The following is a 22,650-nucleotide window of genomic DNA, read 5'->3' on the forward strand; positions in this document are numbered from 1 at the left end:
CAGCCATAAGAAGAAGTGAAATACTGCCATTTGCGACAACATAGATGAACCTTGAGATAATTACACTAAGTGAAATAGGCCAGACAGAAAAAGTTGAAAACACATAATATCACTTATTTGTGATATAAACCCAAAAGCAACAAATGAACAACACAAATGAGCATACACTCATGGACTAGAACAATAAACTAGTTGTTGTAGATGGGGTAAAACAGGTCAATTTTGTGGTGACAGAAAGAAATCTAACTATGGGCAGTAAACACATAATGCTCTCTCTCTCTCTCTCTCTCTCTCTCTCTCTCTATATATATATATATATATATATATATATATATATATCTCACTGTCGAAATGATCTCCTGAAACTTACTGTATTTTGTTAACTAATGTCATCATAAAAATTAAAAAATAAAAAATAAAAAATAAAAGGTAAAGAGAGACAATGATGGATACTTGATAATGATAAAGGCAACCATACATTAAGAAGAACTAACACATTAATATCTATGATCTCACTCAGGGAGCACCAAAATATATAAAGCATCTACTAACAGAACTAAAAGGAGAAACTGACAAAAACAAAATCATAATAGGAGATCTAAATATCCCACTGTCAGAGATGGAAAGATCATCCAAACAGAAACTCAATAAGGAAACAACATTCTCAAATGATACATTAGGCCAAACGGACATAATCAACATTTATAGTCTTTCATCGCCAAATAGCAACTTACACAGTCTTCTCTAGTGCACATGGAATATTCTCGAAGACAGACTATACTTTGGGACAGAAAACTAGACTCAACAAATTTAAGAAGATTGAAATCATACCAAGCATATTCTCTGATCATAATGCTTTGAAACTGGAGATCAATTGTAAAAAGAAAGTGGAAAGAACCACAAATACATGGAGATTAAACAACATGCTACTGAAGAATGACTGGGTCAGAGAAGAAATAAAAGAGGAGATCAAGAGATACATAGAAACAAATGAGAATGAAAGTACAACATATCAAAACTTTTAGGACATAAAAAAAAAAGTGGTAATAAGAGGAAAGTTCACACCATTACAGGTATATCTCAAGGAACAAGAATGATGCCAAATAAACAACCTAACATTACATCTTAAAAAACTAGAAAAAGAAGAATAAATGAAACCTGAATTCAGCAGAATGAAAGAAATAATTAAATTAGAGCAGAATTAAATGAAATTGAGAACAAAAAGACAATAGGAAAAATAAATGCAAACAATAACTGGTTCTTTGAGAAGATTAATAAAATTGACAAAACTCTGGCTAGACTTACTGAAGAAAAAAGAGAAATGACACAAATCATCAAAATTGGAAATGAAAGAGAAGTTACAATAGATGCCACCACACAAAAGATCATACAAGAACTATGAAATATTAAAGTCCAGGACCAGATGACTTCATCAATAAATTCTACCAAACATTCAAAGAAGAATACCTATTCCTCAACCCTTCCAAAAAATTGAAGTGGCAACACTTCCTTACTCATCTTATGAGGCCAACATTACCCTGATACCAAAACTTTGTCTCATTCCTGGTCTTAGAAGGAAGGATTTTAGTTTTTCACCATTGAGTATAATGTTAGCTGAGGGTTTGTCATATATGGTCTTTATTATGTTGAGGTCGTTTCCTTCTATGCCTATCTTATTAAGTATTTACTTAAAAGGAAACTGTATCTTGTCAAAGGCTTTTTATGCATCTATTGATATGATCATATGATTCTTATTTTTTCATGTGTTTATGTGGTATATCACATTAATCGATTTGTGTATGTTGAGCCATCCCTGTGCCCCTGGGATAAAGCCCACTTGATTATGGTGTATAATCTTTTTAATATGTTACTATATTCAGTTTGCTAGTATCTGATTTATGATTTTTGCAACTGTGTTCATGAGAGGTATTTGTCTGTAGTTTTCTTTTTTTGTGTTATCTTTACCAGGTTTTGGTATCAGGGTAATATTAGCCTCATAAGATGAGTAAAGAAGTGTTGTCTCTTCTTTAATTTTTTGAAAGAGTTGGAGAAGAATAGATATTCTTTGAATGTTTGGTAGAATTTATTGATGAAGACTATCTTGGCAAATAGTACATTATTTGCTTAGTACAAAAACCTTGGTGTTATTCCCTTTCACAGGACACATCTAATTCATCAGTAAATCCATGCGCCTAAGTTTCAGATTTTAGAACCTGACCATTTAGCATGATTTTCACCACTTTCAATATTTTCCAAGCCACCAGAATTTGTTTCAAGTAGTTTTGCCATAGCCTCTCAACTGATCGTCTTCTTTTACTATAACTACTACCATGTCTCACGTACTTCATGTGCCATTATGGTTTATCATCCATGCAAAAGCCACAGTAATCATTTTCAAATGAGCTAGTTACTCTTTTTCTCCAACGACCCCTTATGCTTAGAATAACACCAAAATCCCATAGCATAGTATACAAAGCTCTACATAATCTGGCCCCTGACTGAATTACCAATTTCATTTCCAAATTGTTCTTCTTTTCTCTCTCTGTGGAACGCCACACAGGTCTTTGTCTTGTTCTTATTATATGATGAGTGTGTTCTCAATTCCAGGTCTTGACCCTTGCTATTCTCTCTACTAAAAACGGTCTTTTACCAGATGTCTTTATGGCTTGCTCTTTTGCTGCATTTAGGTCTCTGTTCAAATGCCTCCTTCCCTTAGAGAGTGTCACTATTTCTTATCCCTATATCTGACAATAAATCTCCATTAGCTTCTATTTTCTTTTCTTGTTTTATTTTTCTTCTTGATATTTATAATTACTTAGTATTATATTTTATATCTATTTGCTTATTTTTTAATTTTTTTCTCTTCCACTGACCTTATGAGAGAAGTTTTTCTACTTTGTTTAATCCTTTATCCTTAGGGTCAATAATACAACTGGCACATAATAGGTACTCAGTAAAATATATGTTGAATGAAAGAAATGAAAGGAAGAATAAACATTTACCTCTCTAGTCTAACTGGGATTTATTTAACTATATGGAATAATATAAGAACCTGAACATAATTATCCCAGTATAGATAATTAACTTTGTAAAATCTGTGTATTGTGTGTGTTTTCCCCTTATAGTGATTTATTATATATATTATATCACATATTTTTACATACTAGGTTATTGAGGAGCTCTCTAATATAGTTCTTTGGTTTCTCTGCCAGTAGGACTTTTAAAAATAGTTCTATAATAATTTTCATACTTAACATGAATAATTTCTCCCTATTATCTGATTTATAGAGTTATCTATTGTAATAACTTTTTATTCTTTTAGAGTACCTTTAGAAACATTTTGTCAATGTGGACAAATATTCATTGGAATTTTTATTAAATCTATAATTTATTTTGGGAATGATTGATACCTTAATGATGTTTTTTCTTCCTAATATGATAAGCATCTCATTATTAAATACCACTTAGAGTGTTATAGTTTTCTTTATATGAATTTCACATATTTTCTAATATTAAGGCCATTCTTTTGTCATTTATGTTTTTATTGGGATTGAAAATAAGATTTCCATGTTATAAATTTATTTTTTATTTAATTTTTTGTTGAAATGTAGAAAGGCTATTGGTTTTGCATTTTTAGAAATATTTTCGGTAGTGTTATTTTTACACTCAGCTGAAGTTAACAAAAAATACAGTTAAATCATTAAATAATATCTCTCACAGATAAGTACTATTTCAAACATTGTTTTTTTAAATATGGTTAAAATAAACTTAAACCTCAAGATACAGTAGATTTATTAATCCAGTGCTCCATTCTTTGCATGTAGCCTCTCTATAAGGTGCGTTTCTGTTTTTAATTTAAATTTATTTAATGTTTTTAATGGTGACTGGTTAATGAAATTTGATAAGTTTCAGCTGTACATTTTAACAATAAGGCATAATATATATATATAGACACTGCGTGTTCCTCTCCCAGAGTTAGATTTCTTTCCGTCACCACATATTTGACCCCTTTTATCCCATCTACCTCACTTCTCCTCCTTACCCCCTACTCTCTTGTAAGGTGATTTTCTTTATGATAACCTCACGATATGAAGTAACCGAAGTGTCCTACATTAGAAGATTGGATAAAGAAGATGTGGTACATATATACAATGGAATATTACTCAGCCATAGGAAAAGATGTCATTTGCTATACAATAGATGGATCTCGAGATTATCAGGTTAAGTGAAATAAGTCAGGCAGAAAAATTTGAAAACCACATGATATCAGTCATGTGTGGGATATGAAACTGAAAGTAACAAACAGACATGACAAACAAACAAAGACTCTGCTCTGAACTATCTTCTTCATATGAAGCTGTTAGGAACTGAATTGTGTACTCTCAAAATTTATATATTGAAGTTATAACCAACAAGTCACTGTATTTGGAGGTAATGCCTTTAGGGAGATTGTTAAGGTAAAATAAGTTAATAAGGGTGGGGTCCTAATCCAATAGGATTGATGATCTTATAAGAGGAAGAGGAGACACCAGAGATCAATCTCTGTCTCTTCATGTGAGCACAAAGGAAAAGCCATGTGAGCAGACAGCAAGAAGTTGGCCCTCTGCAAATCAAAAAGAAAGCCCTCATTAGAAAAATTTGGGAGACCTTCATCATGGACTTCTAGTCTCCAGAACTGCTAGAAAATAAATGTCTGTTATTTAAGCTGCCCAATCTGTAGTATTTTGCTAAGGCAGCCTAAGCTTAACTTCTTTTAATTGTTTGTTTTACTCTGAACTTCACCTGCTACCTCCTACCTTCATCCATCTCTTAATTTGTGTCCTCCCAAGTTGAAAAACTCAGATTTAAACATTGTTTGTGTTTCTGTTTTTGATGCAGTTGTGGATGTTGTTATTGATTTCTACAACATGTGATTTAGCCATTCTAACACCTCTAAGTTCTGGATCCATATCTTCTGGTTTTTGCCTCTAGTCATGCTGCTTCCAATGTTATTAGAAGTTCCAGTAGGAGTAGATACAAATTGGACTCTAAATGTGTTACTTTTCTCATTGGGATCATAATTGGAAGGCTATAATATCAGATGTATCAACCTCTTCCTTCACCCTTCTGTATCAACATAGTGCCATAATTCTCACTTCAAAGTACGCGTTTGGTCCATCAGATTGCCAAATTTTAGGTTGACGGTTAAAACTTTGATGAAGGAAACTAAGAATTTGAGTTTGTGCTGTGGCTTTATGCTCAGGACATGTGCCTTCTTCACCATGTTCATCAGAAGCAGGAGTATCACTGAGGAGAAATTCCTAGAAGTTACCTTTAATAATAATATCGATTATTATTACTAAATTATTATTATTATAAAAAGCCTGTTTTAGTGGGTCATTTGTGAGGAGGGGCTGTGTATTTATCTTACATCACTACATTTTATTTTAGTTTCTTATTAATTCTTATAGATTTTCTGTTCATCCTTTTCTGTGTTTCTTGATATATAGTATACCACTTGCAAATAAGGATAATTTTGCATTTCCTTTCTAATAATTATATCTCTTATTTCAGAGTCATATTGATGGCTTTGATCAGTGCTTCTGGAACAATTAGATAACAAAAACAGGATTTTTTTGTTCTCCACTTGGTTTTAATTAGATACTATTAAGAATGAAGTTGGTCATTGATTTGAGATGAATATTGTTACAGAAACAACAAATACTAATAAAATTTTATATGTGAGTTCAGAAAGATATTTTTAAAATAAAATATGAATGTAATTTTTTCTAGATTTTTTCTGATTTTATTGAAATAACCTAATTGTTTTTTTTTCTTTTCTGACCTTTTTGTAGGAAATAATACACAAATTATTTTCCTAATAGTGAACTAATTGTGTATAATACAGATGGATTTTGAATACAAAACAGGTAAACCAGACCACTCTCTGAGGTATGTTTAATCACTAAACATGTTGTACGCATTTCTATATTATAAAAGATTCATATTCAATGATGATCTCAAACAGCAAGTTTCTCTTCTCATTAAAGAGAACGAATTATAATCCTTTCCACTCCTGCAGTAAACAGCAGAATGATGATGATACATAAAGAGGAAACACAGACATAAGACCGAGATGCAGATTAGCAGGCATTTGGCAAAGCACATTAAGGAGGGTGCTGTAGATACCCACTGATAAACACTTGTCAACTGAAAGCAAACTTTGAGCAATTATATTAACAAATAATTAGAATACTTTGAAAATGATAGTAAGAACCCCACAACAAAGAAACACATGAATTTGTGTCCCTTCCTCTTGTACCTATATTTATTATATTATTATCTCTGTTATTCAGTAGTGTACCTAGTATTGGAAAGGACATAACAGAATAGGATTTTATGTTACGAAAAGTAATTCTATGGCATTAAACAGGGAGTGTTGTGATACTGTGCAGTAAAAGAAAATTTGTCTCCAGCTGAAACTCTGGAAATGACTATTCTTGCCCAGAGGAGATCTTTTAACATTTCCTGTATTAAAAGCATAACAGATAAATTCATGGACAGAAAGAACTATCTTTCTGGCCAAAATAAAGCAAGTGGAGACATTGAGTAAAAAGTGACCTATTATACCGTTATTGGAGGTTTGCACATGGAGCTGGCATCCTATAAAATTTACTGAAAGCCAATCCCATAAGAAACAAGTAATAAAGTTTTAAAAAGAGGTATCCGGTAGGAAAAAGACGGTGGGAGTTAACATCAGGGAACTGAATCTTGGTAGAGATATTTCTATATGTTCACAAGCAGTTACAAAAAATCTGAGATAATTTTTCATTTGTAAATTAGAGATAATAATATAATATACACTTTAATTGAATATCAGAACTAGATGAAATGTATATATATAGCACAGAGCCACACATGGTAAATATTTAATAAAAGATGGCTTGTTACTTTATTAGTATTATAGAAGCAAACTTTGGAAAATATAAGAGAGACTTAGAAATATATTTAGATAGAAATGAAGACCCTGATACAAAGGAGTGACCTTTTTAGGACAGAATACTGTGGGACAAAAATAATGTGGAATGCAGAAAAATATAAATAAAACTTAGGAAAGGAAAACCACAGTGTGCATAGGGGTGGGGAGGAAAGGCTCTCCTTAAGATATATCAGCTCTTTTGTTGTTTGTTTGTTTGTCTGTTTTTAATTACATTTTTTGGAGTGACACGTCTTGACTACTGTGTATAATGCTGCAATGAACATAGGAGAACACATATCTTTATAAATAAATATTTTCAATTCTTTTGAGTAGTTACCCAGAAGGATTGATGTTTCATGTGTTAGCTCTATTCTTAATTTTTTGAGGAAACTTTATACTGTTTTCCATAGTGTCTATAGCAATTTACTTTCCTACCAGCAGGTTATGAAGGTTCCTTTTTCTCCACAACCATTCCAACAGTTATTATTTCTCATCTTATTGGGAATAGTTATTTTAACAGGTAGAAGTGTTATCTCATTGTAGTTTTGATTTGCATTTCCCTAATAGCTAGTGAAGTTGAGCATCTTTTCATTTTTCTGTTGGCCATTTGTATGTCTTCTTGGGAGAAGTGTCTGTTCAGGTCTTCTGCCCATTTTTTATTGGATTTGTTGTTGTTGTTGTTGTTGTTGTTGTTGTTGTGTTGTATGAATTCTTTATCTCATTTCCTGTTTAGAAAAGAAAAGAAAGTACAGCTCTCTTCAGTGTTAATTTAATTTCCATAAACTTACCCTTTGAGGCTAAAGCAAATCTGACCGGTTTTCAATGTGAAAATATAAAAACTGTTCTTGGTGTTATTTCTAAACAGAACTTGTCTCTAAGTATTCTAATTACTTGCTAATACAAGTTATCAAAGCTTGTTTTCAGTTGACAAGTGTTTATCAATGTAACGGAAATGTATATGATGATAAATATTTAATTTTTGCGTATGTGGTAAATTTTAAAGCACAGAATAACTCAAAGTGGAACATCATATTCCATACAAAAATATCACATTTCTCTCTGGATCTTCTTGGCATCTTTGTCATTGTCTGAGCAGCAAACTTTATAATGACCAGTTGGATTGTTTTTCTCTGATGTTGATGATATGCTCTTGGGGAAATGTCTTCCAGACAGATGAAGAGGTGTGACATCATCAGAGCTTGGATGATTCTCTTCCAGGATTCATTCTTTCAATCAACGCCAGTATGAAGTTTACATGGCTGATTGTGTGCTCAGGATTGTCTTTCTTGAACATGATATAAAAGTTCAGCACTATAATGTTTAGAAGGTGGCAAAAGAATTTCTTATATCAAAACGTGTGCCTTTTACACTCAGTTGGATAAGAAGTAAACATCTGATCAGCTGAGTCCACTGCTCCCATTTTCTTGTTATAATGCACAGTGACATGTGGCTTCTTAGTTTCTTTCCATTTCAGTTGTCTATTTCATTCACAATATCATTGTGGAATGTTGACAACATTGTCACCTCCTTCTTGTCATACTATTTCAGTGCTATAAGTTCACCACAGAATCTGGCTACAGTCATCCCTTTTGCAATTCTTTATTTTTTCCAAAGTATTTGGCATCTATTTTCTGTTTAAATGAGCAGTACCAACTGCATTAGTCCTGATTTGATATAATTCTTTGAAAAACATGGGAGATGTACAAAAGTTATCAAGAAAGACACAGTATCCTTGGCCAAGAAAGTCATTGACCAAGGTAAAAATAATGCATGGAGATTTCAGAACATCATCTGAATCTTTCAAGTTCATACTGGGCCCTGTGTGAACAAGCACATTCCACACATAACCAGACTGACTTTCACAAAGAACATACAGCTTAAGACCAAATCATACTCGTTTTGTTAGGGTGTACTACTTTATAGCTAACTGTTCCTTAAACAGCATCAGTGATTAATTGACTTCAATGTTTCTGTTTGGAGTACATACACTTGAAAACTTATTTACAAAAAAGTTGAACACAAATTTGATCTTCTACAATGAAATTTGGGACTTTGACTAATGAATTTGGAAGAATCATTGACAAAATGCAGGCACCAAAACAAGAGTAAAAATCTTTCACCAGTCATAATTTGACTGAGATAAGGTATATGCAAAAGAGGCCTTATTGACCAAAACATCTCCAGCTCAGGTTCCTGCACAACACCTTGCAGTAACATTACTGAAGAAAAGGCTTTCAGTTCATTATCAGTGTCTTTCCACTTATCCATTCATAAAAGTCCTTTTGGACCAGGTGGTTTTGAAGACAACACACAGCTTGGACACTTGTTTTGCTGGATTTTTTTAAACTAAATCCTTTGTAAAGAATGGTTCAAAATACTGCAATGAGTCAGTGATATTATTGACATCAACTTTTCTGCCAGGTGTGCTGGTAAAGTCATATCTTCTATGAGAATCATAACATGAGTTGACTATTTCAAAACATGACCTGAGTCAGCTGATGTAGGGCTATTTCCATCAGATTCTGATCAGGCAGAAACTGACGATATAGTCTTCCAAAGCATTATCTGAGAAATCATCAGAATCATCTATTTCAGAAAATACCAAATTCATCAATGACTCTTGGCTAACAACTGTTTAAGAATGATGTTAACATCATGCATAGGAATGTTACATTTTCTAGGATTTAACATTTTCAGCAATCGAGAATCACTATTTTGTAAATGAAAATACCACTACTAAAAACAGAATGCTATAAATAGAATGATGTCATTTGTTTCCAAAGACTATCAATATACTAGAGTGATGCAAAAATAATAATAAAAGTGAGAAATTTTATGGCAAACTTTAGGGGTAAGGTTTGGACTATAATCCATGAGTTATCTCAGAGCAAACAGGAAATGGGTTAAATATTTTGGATATTAACCCTTTATCAAAGGAGATATTTGCAAACATCTTTTCTCAATCAGTTGGTTACCTTCTTATCTTGTTGATGATTTCTTTTGTTGTGTAGACACTTTTTAGTTTGATGTAGTTTCATTCATTTATTCTTGCTTTTACTTCTCTTGTCTTTGAAGTCAAATTCATAAATCCTCTCTAAGGACAAGGTCCATCGGTTTAGTATCTATGTTTTTTTTCCTATATATTTTATTTTTTCAGGTCTTACTTTTAAATTTTGCACATGGCATTTAAAACTGAAAAGAGGCTGGTCAAGATGGTGGAGTAGAAAAATGCTGTTCTGTCCTCTATCCACGAGCACTTCAAAATTACAACTAAACTACAGAATAGCCATCATTAAGAATCAACTGAAGTCTACAAGAACAGAAGTCCTATAACTAAGAGTATATAGAAAAACATATTGAGACTGGTAGCAGGGGTGTAGTCATCAAATGAGCTAGTCCCACATCCATGTGACGCAGTTAAATATTGGGAAGAGTATCTTGGCTGTGGCTGTTTCCCCTGAGGAGCAAGGAGTCCAAGTCCCATACCGGGCTCCCCAGCTCAGGGTTCTAGTAGCAGGAAGAGAAATTCTCATAAATTCTGTCTGTGAAAGCCAGCAAAGATTGTGGCTGAGTGAGACAGGAGTGAGGAGATGAGATGGGTGAAAAGGAGTGGGGAGAAACCAGAAGTTCCTCTTAAAGGGCCCACACATTGACTTACTCAATGACAGACTCACTTAGAGAAACTAAATTGTCTGGCTTCAGGATGAGGGATGGAGGGGCAGCTTTCCCCCAGATAAAAATGCTCACAGAAGCCATTATTACTTTGTGGAGCCCCTACCCCCACAAACCAGTGTGCAGATGCAAGTGGAAGCCACAATTGGAATCTCCATCAACCTAGCTTACATTGTTTGCTCTGCCTTGGTGATCTCCTGAGACCTCACGCCACCCAAGTTGTGGACCCACCCAAGATGCTTCCAGTGGCTTTTTCATACAACAGCCTGTCCTGGCTAATGCTGCAGACTTTCCAAAAATCTCTCAAAGGTTGACAAACTCTAAACAAACAGCATCTGGCTTTGGTATATCCCATACTTCTTGTTAAGCAGCTCCGAGCCTGGCACTAGTGGCAGCCGGCTTTAATTCGTAGCTTAGCCTCTTCTAGGTACCTCCAAGTCCAGCACTAGTGGTAACCATCTACAGATCACTTTGTAGTTCATACTAAGTGTTCCCAGACAGGGTACAAGAAGCACCTGACCTTGTTCTGCAACAGAGCCCCTCTCAATATGACCCTGAACGAACACACCTAATAGCCAGCCTCAGACCACACCAGAGCACCCCCCAACGACCTCCACAAGCAACATGTCCAAAGGGAAGACTAGGTAGGCACCAGATCCCTGCTAAAGCAAATCCTGCTCTGTAGGGTCAACCCCTGCATAACTCCTCCACTGTAGTCACGGCTGGTCCTCGCAGTCAGCCCTATGGTCAGTCTTTCCCATTGAAATGCAAACAGTAATAAAGGCTATGACAGGAGGACACACAAAGTCTACAAAAGGTAAACACTTGGAGCGCCCAGCTCAAGTGACCAGAAAGACTTCATGGCTAAGCCCCACAGGACACCTACTACATAAGGTCACTCTACTAAGACTGGGAGACATAACAGCTCTACCTAATATATAGAAACAAAAACAGGGAGGCAGCCAAATTTGGGAGACAAAGAGATATATCTCAAATGAAGGAACAGAATAAAGCTACAGAAAAAGAACTAAACAAAATGGAGACAGGCTGATTATAAGGATGCTCAGTGATTTCATTGAGAACTTCAACAAAGAGATAGGAAACATAAAAATAGAGATAGAAAACATAGAAAAGAACCATTCGGAAATGAAGAATATAATAATTAAAATAAAGAATACATTAGAGAGAATCAACAATAGATTAAATGCAGCAGGGGACTGAATCAGTGACTTGGAAGATAAAGTAGCAGAAACCACCCAATCAAAAGAGCAAAAAACGAAAAAAAATATTTAAAAGAATCTAAAGGACAAAATAAATTAACACAAAACAGAAATAAACCTATAGAGAGAACATTTTGATGGTTGACATATGGGAGGAGAGTTGGAAGGATAAATGAAAAAAAAAAGAAATTAAGAAATACAAATTTGGTAGTTACATAATAGTCATGGGGGAAATAAAACATAGAATAAGGAATATAGTCAGTAATATTGTAATAATATGTATGATGTTAGATGGGTACTGGTTTTATCGGAGTGATCACTTAGTAAGTTATGTAAATGTCTAGTCACTATGTTGTACACCTGAAAATAATATAATATTATATGTCATCTGTAACTGAAAAATAAAAAAATTATTTAAAAAACATAAAATAAAAAGAGACCAGGTAAAGGTCTCTCCTGGAGTCCCCAGAATATAAATAACCCTGCCAATACCTTTATTTTCCTCCAGTTAGACTCATTTTGAACTTTAGAACAACTCTAATATTATAAAGATTATCTATACATATATACACATATGTCAATGTATTGTATATACATATATTGTATATAAATGTATATGTGTTATATATGTGTGTATGTGTATCTGTATTAAAGCGGATTATTTTGGAAGTACTAAAAGTGTTCTGTACCTTGATTGTGTTTGTAATATATTTCAATATGTGTTTGTTAAATCTCATAAAACTACATACTATAAGTACAAAATTTTATAAAATTGAATAAAAATATTTTTTAAAGGTAAAAATGTCTCTAATCTATTTTGAGTTAATTTTGTTGTAAGGTGACAAATAGCAGTCTAGTTTTATTCATTTGCATGTGGTTTTCCAATTTTCCCTTCACCATTTATTGAAGACGCTTTCTTTTCTTCATTTTATGTTTTTGTCTCTTTTGTTAAAAATTAGTTGCTCATATACATATGGGTTTATTTCTGGGATCTCAATTCTCTTCCTCTAGTCCATGTGACCGATGTTCTGCTAATACTATACTGTTTTGATTATTGTCACTTTATACAAAGTGTAATTTGAATTCTGGAAGTATGATGCTTACAGCTTTGTTCTTTTTACTCAGGATTGCTTTGGCTATTTGGGATCTTTTGTGGTTTCATACAATTTGATAATTTTTTGTTCCATTTCTTCAAAAAATGCCATTGAGATTTTGATGGAGATTTCATTGAATCTGTATATTTCTTTGACTAACATGGCCATTTTAACTCTGTGGTTTTCTTCCAGTTGATGAATACAAAATATCTTTCCATTTATTCCCACCTTCTTCAATTTTTTTCAACAATGTCTTGTAGTTTTCAGCGTATAGGTCCTTTACATCCTTTGTTAAGTTTATTCCTAGATATTTTATTCTTTTTCTTGATATTATAAATATTTTTCTCATTTTTTTTCTGAAAATGTTAGTACATAGAAAAACAACAGATTTCTATTGTTAGTACATAGAAAAACAACAGATTTTTGTTCATTGATTTTTCTTCCTGAAACTTCACTGTATTCATTGTTTCTAATGGGTTTTAGTGAACTCTAGGATTCTTTATACATAGACTCATGTCATTTCCAAAAACAAATGAGAGTTTTACTTCTTTATTCTCAATTTGGATATGTTTTTTTTTTTTTTTCCTCTTGCCTGATTGCTCTGTCTAGGACTTCCATTGCTATGTTGGATTGAATAACAGTGGTGAGAATGGGCATTCTTGTCTTTTTCCTGAACTTAGAGGAAAAGCTTTCAGTTTTTCACAATTGAGTGAACTATTAGGTGAAGATTTGTCATATATGGTCTTTATTATTTTGAGGTACTTTCCTTTCATACCCATTTTATTGAATATTTTATCACAAATACATGTTGTATCTTGTCAAATATTTTTCTGCATCTATGGATAAAATGATATGATTTCTATCCTTTATTTTGCTAATGTGGTATATCACATTGATCAGTTTGTTTATGATGAACCATCCTGCCTCTGGAATGAACCCCACTTGATAACACCACCAAACAAGTATTACATGAAATGTTACATATGGAATCTAAAACACTGAATAAACACAAATACCTGAACACTTAGCAGAGAACAGAAGGCTCTGTAACAATAGATTGTACAGTCTATAATACGTACGACTACCACATCTCAAAGGGAGACCCGGATGGAATATGGCATGGGAATTTGAAATGTGTGAAAGTCCTTAGGAATGGTATCTTTTAGTGACTAAGTGTGTGGACTGTGGCTGGTCTGCTTTGGTTTGAGTGCAGCTCCAGTGCCTACAATGTGATTATAGTCAAGATACTATAGTCCTCTTCATTTTCATTTCCTTGTATGTTAATGGCAATGATATTATCACCTAACTCATATATTATTGCAAAGGTTAAATAATTTGATGTGTGTAAAGTACTTAGAATATAATTAGCACTTATGTGGCATTTTTTTCATTTTGCTTAGAGATGGTTCATACCTATAATTGTATAAAGTATTAGTTTCACTAGATGCTAAGTGCTCTAATATAACCAATGTATAAAACTATATATGATAAAGATTAATGATCACAAAAATTATAATAAAAAATGCAAACACATAATGAACTTGAGATTTATAAAAATAAACTATTACATCTGTGTATGCAATGGGGACACTATAATTCATTTTAGCAATGAGTATAATGTGGGTTTTTTAAGCTTATAATAAGCATTATTATTGGCTGGTTGGATATTTTTACTTAAATATGTTTTGTGAAAAAAATTTCTCAGAATTAATAAACTATTTGTGAAATAGGTTTTATATAAGAAAATAATTGAACTTTTTTATAAATGTATATATTTGATCAAATTACTTTCTATTATATCAAAACACAGCTATTTCCCTTCAAAAATAAAAACAGAATAAACAAACAGAAACAATTTCATAGGTACAGAAAACATTTTGATGGTTGCCAGATAGAAGGGAGATTAGGCATGGGTGAAAAAGGGGAAGGGATTAAGAAATACAAATTAGTGGTTACAAAATAATCATTGGAATGTAGAATATAGCTTAAGGGACATAGTCAATAATAGTGTAATAACTATGAAAAATTAAATAAATGAAATTATTATTGAAATCAATCAATAAATCAATAAATCAATCACAGTCTTACATGTCCTTAAGTCTATTTGCTGGATACTTTTCATTTTCTTTCCTCCTTCATTACCTTGCTTATTTATTGAGTCTGATGGACTATTTCTATGCCTGGACATTTGTGTGACCATGGTTTTCCTGACCTGTGCTTTCCTGGTGCAACCTTCTAGTAGCCTGAAGCCATTGGCAGAACTGCTCTCGGTTAATCCAGCTTTCTCTACCAGGCTCCCCTGTGATAGGTGGTTGAGTGGTGGGTGAGAGAAATTGGTTTCGCCTGTCTGCTGCTCTGTTTTTTCTAGTGAGTTTAGCCTCAATGAATACAGAGTTTTGTGATCTGCTGAGTGAGGATTTTACTGCCCTGTGGGCCCAGGAGCATGGCATAAATGGGTTCCTTTGTCTGATGATGGCAGGTTGATGAATGCTGCCACCTTTTGCACTGCTTCTATGCTCCTGACCCTGGGCTCAGCCAGTGTGCCAGCAACCCAGGCCCAAATGTTATCTCTGCCCTTCCAGTTTCCCCAGTGGGAGTTTTACTCCCACTCTTCACTGCCATCACATCTGCTAGGGCCACTGTGAGGCCATGACTCCATCTACAGCTTCTGCCTCTGTCCTTCCGCCTACCCTCTCACATCTCCTGTTTGCTCCTATATACTCACCTTCAGATGTCTCAAGATGCAGAACTCTCAGATGTATTTGTGTGTTGAGCAGGGAATCTTTCATTGAATTATGGCTGTTCAACTTATAACTTTAAGCATAGAGACTGGAGGTCCTCTCACACTGCCATGCTGTTGATGTCACCTCATACAGAGATGAACTCAGAGACCCCAGGAATTCTGGAGGTCAGCAAGAGCAAAGTAAGTAGTACTTCTTACAGAAACATGTTTTAACAACATATATTTTTGCCTGGACCAAATATGCATCTTAAACTTGTCACATTGCATCTTACAAGTTTGTTTCAGTGCCTGTGACTCTCATTTAACTGCGAGTTCCTTAAAAGCAAGTAGTTTTGTTCACCTTTATGTTTCTTAGTAACACACACAACATATAGCTACCTTAAGGCCACTGTAGGATGTAGACATTGTAGGATTTTTAGAGGCACCACTCCACGTTATTTGAAATAATTTAAATTTTAGTAGCCACATTATGGCTCACTAAAAGATTATTTTTACAATAAAATTATAAAGATATTTATAGTATTATTTCTGAAATTTGGCCATGAGCCAAACATGTTACGATTGGCTCTAATTTCTTTATAGTCTCAGCCTCATAATGTACATCTAGGAATTCTTACAAAATGAAACATTCTAAATTACACATTATTTTCAATGGTCATAAAATTTTAATGGACGTGAACCTTAACAATTAGTGAGGTTGGAGCAGTGTTAATTTTTGTAGACTTAGGTAATTTTGGTATTTTCTCTTTATATTTTTTCAGCTTTTAAATATTGTTAGATAGACAAATGACAAATATTATGTTATAGCTGTTTTACTTCAGAAAAAAATGACCATGTATTAGAACAAAACTAACTACCACAAAGATACCAATGTCTTAAAGAGGAGGATTGGATGCTAACATGTATTGAACAACTATTATGTACTAAGAACTCTGTATATATATATATATATATCTCTTTTAGTAAGCCTTGCTTCCCAATTGTGTTTATTAGATTTATGATTTTGACCATTTTTTAAAGCAAAATCTGCTTTACTACAGAGGACTCTAGATGACTCTGGATCATTTTCTTACTTATTTAATAAATTTCAGTGGCTCCCTGTCTCCCACAGGATCATGTTTGAATAATTCTGCCTACTTTTCAAGGTCCTCACTGGTCTTATTTATTCTTCCTTTCCATATATTTCCAGAACAATGTGGGTCAGTATTTTCAGTGACCTGCAAACATATGATGCTCATTGCCACCTCCAAAACTTCTTTCTTCTTCTGTCACCTATGCAAATGTCACCAATTCTTCAAGGATCTCTTTCCAGTTCATTATTTAGCAGAGTTCAGGGACCAGAAATGCTACAGAGACTTTGTTATAATATGATGTTACCTATAACACAGTAATCCACAAAACATTGATTTAAAACAATGACATTATAATGAAGTTAGTGGACATTTACAGCAAAGGAAGCTCTGAGATTTTATCTCTTTCAAATAAAGCAAAATGTTTGAAGTTGACTGCAACTTCAAATGCTTGGAATATAATAGGTGGCATTTTTTTGTAGTAACTTAAGTCAGCAATGTAGTTTTTAATCCTCTACTAAACTACTTGAACATAAGCTTGACAAATTCCATTTTTAAAGTTATCAGATTCTAAAGAACAGTCCACAGTATTTGGATTTTCAGTGTAATAGCCTTCATAATAAAATCTTAGACCTGAGAGATAAATAAAGTATTTTCCTTCTTTTTCTTTTCATAAAAGAACACTGTCCTCCAAACATACTTCATAATTCAGAATAAATCTCATGGAGAATAACCATAATAGTTCACATTTTCTTTATAGGCAGTACAAGTAAGCATAAAATCAAAGTTAAACAATTTTTTTTTTAGTTTTGAATAATATTTACCGTTCAGCAGAGGTTTTCACACTATAATTTTATAAAAACAGACAGTTGTCAAAATTCTTTATGGGAAGTTTCTCATTTAAAAGTTGTTTTAAACACAATTTTTAAAAATATCATTTTATTAAGACTAAAAATAATGGATGCCAGATGAAACGTCCCATTCTTAGGGTAAATAGCAAGATACAGTGTGCAATTACACGTGTAAGAAGGTTAGGCTAGAATCTATTGCTTTTAATCTAAGCCTATTGATCTGATAAGAATTTTCTACTATATAATGTAAAGTAACTTTTCAGTCAATAAAATCCAACAAATATTGAGTATTTATTGTACACAGTCCTTGTGCTAGGCACAGAGTGATCAAAATTAGACAGGGTTCCTGTCCTCATGGAGCTTTCAGGTTTGTGAGAGAGACAGACATAATTGAAACGATCACACTGTATGATTACAACTGATATAAGTGCTCTGAAAAAAAAGGAAGTGTCCCTAGAAACCCATTTCTGTGACTCTAGGTTTTCCTCTAGATACCAGGAATGGAATAGCAAAAATAGACGTTTCTATCTAAAAGAACTAGATTACAGTTAGATTCCTCAAGGGACTGGACTATCTTATATAAGTAAACAAACAAATACATCATTCTAAATTATAGTTGGTCTTGTGGAGAAAACACATTATTTGGTGATGAAGAACAAAAGGAGAGGGACTGATTTAGATGAAAAGGTAGGTATTTTCTTAGGAAATAAACATTTGCTGAGGATTAAGGGGTGAGAAGCATTCATTCATTTAAAGTCGTATTAGGGGCAGACAAAAACATGTATAAAGGTTCTGAAACAAACAAACAAACAAAAAAGAAATCTATTTGTTTAAAGATCAGAGAATGTCACTGTAGATGGAACAGAGGTGGGAAGATAAAAAAGAGAGACATGAATTAATATTGTAAAAAAAGTTAGTAGTCAAATCATAAGAACCACACAAGAAATATCAAGGAGTTTGGATTAGTAAATGCAATGGGGGAGCATAAAAGGGAATTAAAATGATTTAAAGTTTAAAATATTCCCTTTCGCAATTAAATATACTGTGAAAGAAGGAAGTCCAGTTAAACACTACTGCTGTCCTTAAAGGAAGAAGGGAGGATATATTGTACCAGAGTGCTGGCAGGGAAGACAGAAATAGAGATTTGAGGTATATTTTGAAAGTAGACTCGATTGGCTGGGGGAAGGTAGGAGGATTAGGAAAAGTCAATTAAGAATGACTCAAAGCTTTTTGGTTTAAGCAACTGAGTGGATATTATTCACATCTTCTGAGTGGGGTAAGTTTGAAAACAGAACAAATTTGAACTGAGGTTGAGTGAAGTGAAGAGGAATTCAGTTGTAGTTATGTAGATTTTGAGATGCCTGTGAGACATTCTATTTGAAGTGTCTAGTGGGCAGTTAGAAATGTATATGAGGAGGCATTTGAAATGAGCATAACTGAAGGATTCTCAGTCTGTAAATGATATATAAACCGAGTATCAGCAAAAGAGGAAATGTAACTAGAAAAAAGAAGAGCATCCAAGGCCAAATTTCAAGGGAAGAAATAAAACTTGCAAAAGAGACTGAGGAGTGACCAGTGAAATCTGGGACACAAAACATCATGAAAATTTTAAAAAGAGAGTGTTTCAGAAAATATATTACTAAAAAGTCAAATAATCTTTTGGCTTTTAGTAATTTTTTGATTAATATCTGGGAATTTATTTTAAAAGATATATGATAAATCAAAAAAAATCATGTAACAGTAATAATTCATGGATGCAGTTGGTAAACTACTTCCATACACTACAATACCTGACTTGATTGCAACAATAAGTATATTTTATTATTGACTGTTATATGCATGTAACAACACTGGGGCTCTTGGAAACAACCGATATTAAATAATAAATTCAATTTTTATTCAACAAATATTATCGATTCTTGTTATAAAAGGTACATTATAGACTCTGTGTATATAGCTGTGAACAAAAAATTCACATCCCTGAACTGAGACAATATCCTTTCCAATGGATGTTTAAAAATAAATATATTAAAAAAGTACATTTCACCAGTACATTATAACCACATTGGTTAGTAAGTTTTAAAACTACTTTTACAAAACAAAGGGTTGTAAGTTTGTGTTCTTTTCAAATGATACAGAAAAAAAATCTCAATGTATTCAGTAGCATATACTTTATTTTCTTATCCTCTTTTTTCCAGGAATTTATTTCTATCTAAAACTATGATGTCATAAAAAATGTGGCATCTTACCTGTGAGTCAGATAACATTGATGTTTGGTGGATTTATAAATATGTCTGGCACTTAAGAGATGTATGTGTGGTGATTCTGACAGGACATATGTAACAGTGACTTTTGTGCCTGGACTCATGCTCATTGGACTTGACTGTATAATCTTGTGTAAGAGCCACTGATCCTCTGAAAAACTGTTTTACACTTGTACTTGTGTTTAGGATAAAATCCTTAGTTTAGATTTCTTTGCCTTTCAAGTGACTGTGATGGTCTCTATGATTTGTTTGTTTATTTGTTTGTTTTTCCCTTCTGGAATTTACATCGACTATATAACATTTTCTTTTTATAAATTGATTTTCACTGTTGTCATGGCTGAATCATTCTTAAAGCAACTTCAGTTTTACAGAGAGATTTCTAATGTCTTCCCTGGTATTTCACAAGGTTAAAGAGGAGCTTAACAATAACCTGAACGGCATGTACAGTTTGCAGTCATTGGTACATGAGTGCAGATGAATAACTCTGTTATTTACTCTAAAGAAAAAAGAAAAAAAGAAAAAAGAAAGAAAGAAAAATTATATCGAAGCATGCGTGATCCAAAACTGTGGTTCTTAATGTAGTACCACTCAATGGGGGGCATTTTGGAAAGCATGGCTTGTCACAATGAGGATAGTCACTACTTATTTTTTATGAGAGAAAGCCAAATATGCTGCGTGTTCCACAGTGTGCAGAGCTGTCTACTGACCAAGAACTGTTCCATTGCCCACATTATTTTCTAATGTCCTGCTGGTTACTTATATAGATGAAAAAAATCTGTTTATAATCTGAGTCTAGAATCTAACTATATTTTACAATAAGAACAGTGTATTTTTGCATAGTTTTCCCTAAGGTAATTTTTCCAGGAATGCCAGTACTAAGCAAATTGTGGAAACATTTTATTTTGTTTTATCTGGACTTTAACCAAGAGTTGTTTATAATTTTGTAAAATCATGTCCCAGACAGCAATGTCACTTGTGAGATTTGAGTCACCAACCAGTACAACTAATTCAACATGCCTACATCAATCTTTATTTGGAACAGTATGATTTCTGGAATTCTATGTAAAGATGCAAGCATTTCACCATTTCATTTTATTTTTGTGTGCATTCATGACTATTTTCATATTAAAATGCATATTATTTCATTTACATTTATTTCATTTATTTTTATTTTATAATAAAACAGGATCAGTATTTTGATTTTTAAAATAGTATACATAAGATATTGTATCTAAAATTCATCTAAGATAAAAAAAAAGGAGCATTAAAAAGGGTTATTGGCTGAACACTAGAGAGAACAATTAACTTTTGACTTCTGAAACTCAAGAGAGAAGAGAAACTGTATCACTCCCTCTCTAGAGGGTTTTAGATTATGTTAATCTGGACAAATTACAGCATTTTTCCTGTCAACCATTTTGAAAGCACTGACTAGTTATACTGGAGAAATGTAAACCAAGAATTTTCTCTTTAGCATCGTTATATATATGGTACAATGGTCTATTCCATGATGGTTCTTAGAATGAGAGCCCTTATCACATCTTTTGGTTCAGAGTGTAGCCTGAAGTAAATGTTATCCTGATATAATGAATAAACATATCATAAGTATAACACTGGACCTATTTATTTAGTTCCATGTTTACCCTTGAATTGCACCTATCCCCTGTATAGCCTGAGGGCCCTGTTGCCTCAGACAAAACAACAATAAAGCCTTTTCTCATAGATATACATCAAACTTCTTTTCCCAGGAAATTTTAGCATTGATTTGTAAAGTTTGCCATTGGTTGACACTCTCACTATGATCCAACCTGGTACTAGGGTACTAGAGCCCAGAAAAATTAAGCTAGACTGTGTGTCCTTAGCTCTTCTGTTACCTAAACTACTCCCCATCTCTCCAAAAACTTTTAAGATCATATGCAAATGTGCCTTCTGAAAGTTGACGATCTTATTATTTTTTGACATAAGCTTGGGTTTTCACTGTAGTGATCGAACTTTTAATAATCTGAAATGCATATGATAAAAAGTAACTAATTTTATAAAGTTGTGATAGAATCCTAGTCAGAGGCAAGAAAAAATTTTAAGTCACCATAATGTATCTAGGTACTCTAATATGATGGTTTTGTGTACAGAATCTGGACCCAGAATTCTCAGGTTCAAATGCCAGCTCTATCAATGGCTAGTTCTGTGACCTTGGTCTAGATATTTAACTTCTCGGGTCTAGTACAATGGTGATAATAATAGTATTTATCTACCACAAAAGATTGTGATGAGGATTCCAAATTAGTTAATCCTTAGAACAGCATCTTTCACATAGTAAACACTCAATAAATAATAGTTATTATCTTTAAGATTATGTTTCTATGTTCAAATATACTCATTTCTACTTGCAAAGACATTTACTTTGTTCAAATGAAAAAAAAAGATCCAAATGCTCATATGTTCATCCTTGATTTTCTCTTGTGTTTCAGAAAAAGCATGAGTCCTTTCTTTCTCTAAAGCACAAGCATGTGAAAATTAAAATACTTTTCTATAACCTCACATACTTAAAAAATGTGTGTTATATCTTCCTTATTGTAAAATGTGAGCCTAGCAGTGCTTTGAGCATGAAAAGCAAAGGGCTAGATTTAATTCTGATTCAAGTTTGTCCTGGCTTCAGCTATAAATCCAGTGACACTATATAGAATTTTTGCAATTTACAGCAGTGTCTTTTATATTTATTTGAACATTTGTTTCTCCCTGTTGGAAAATAAAATTTCTGCCTCCTATTCACATTTTTACTCT

Source organism: Pteropus medius, unplaced genomic scaffold, assembly GCF_902729225.1.
Source record: "Pteropus medius unplaced genomic scaffold, Ma_sr-lr_union100, whole genome shotgun sequence".
Taxonomy (NCBI): Eukaryota; Metazoa; Chordata; class Mammalia; order Chiroptera; family Pteropodidae; genus Pteropus; species Pteropus medius.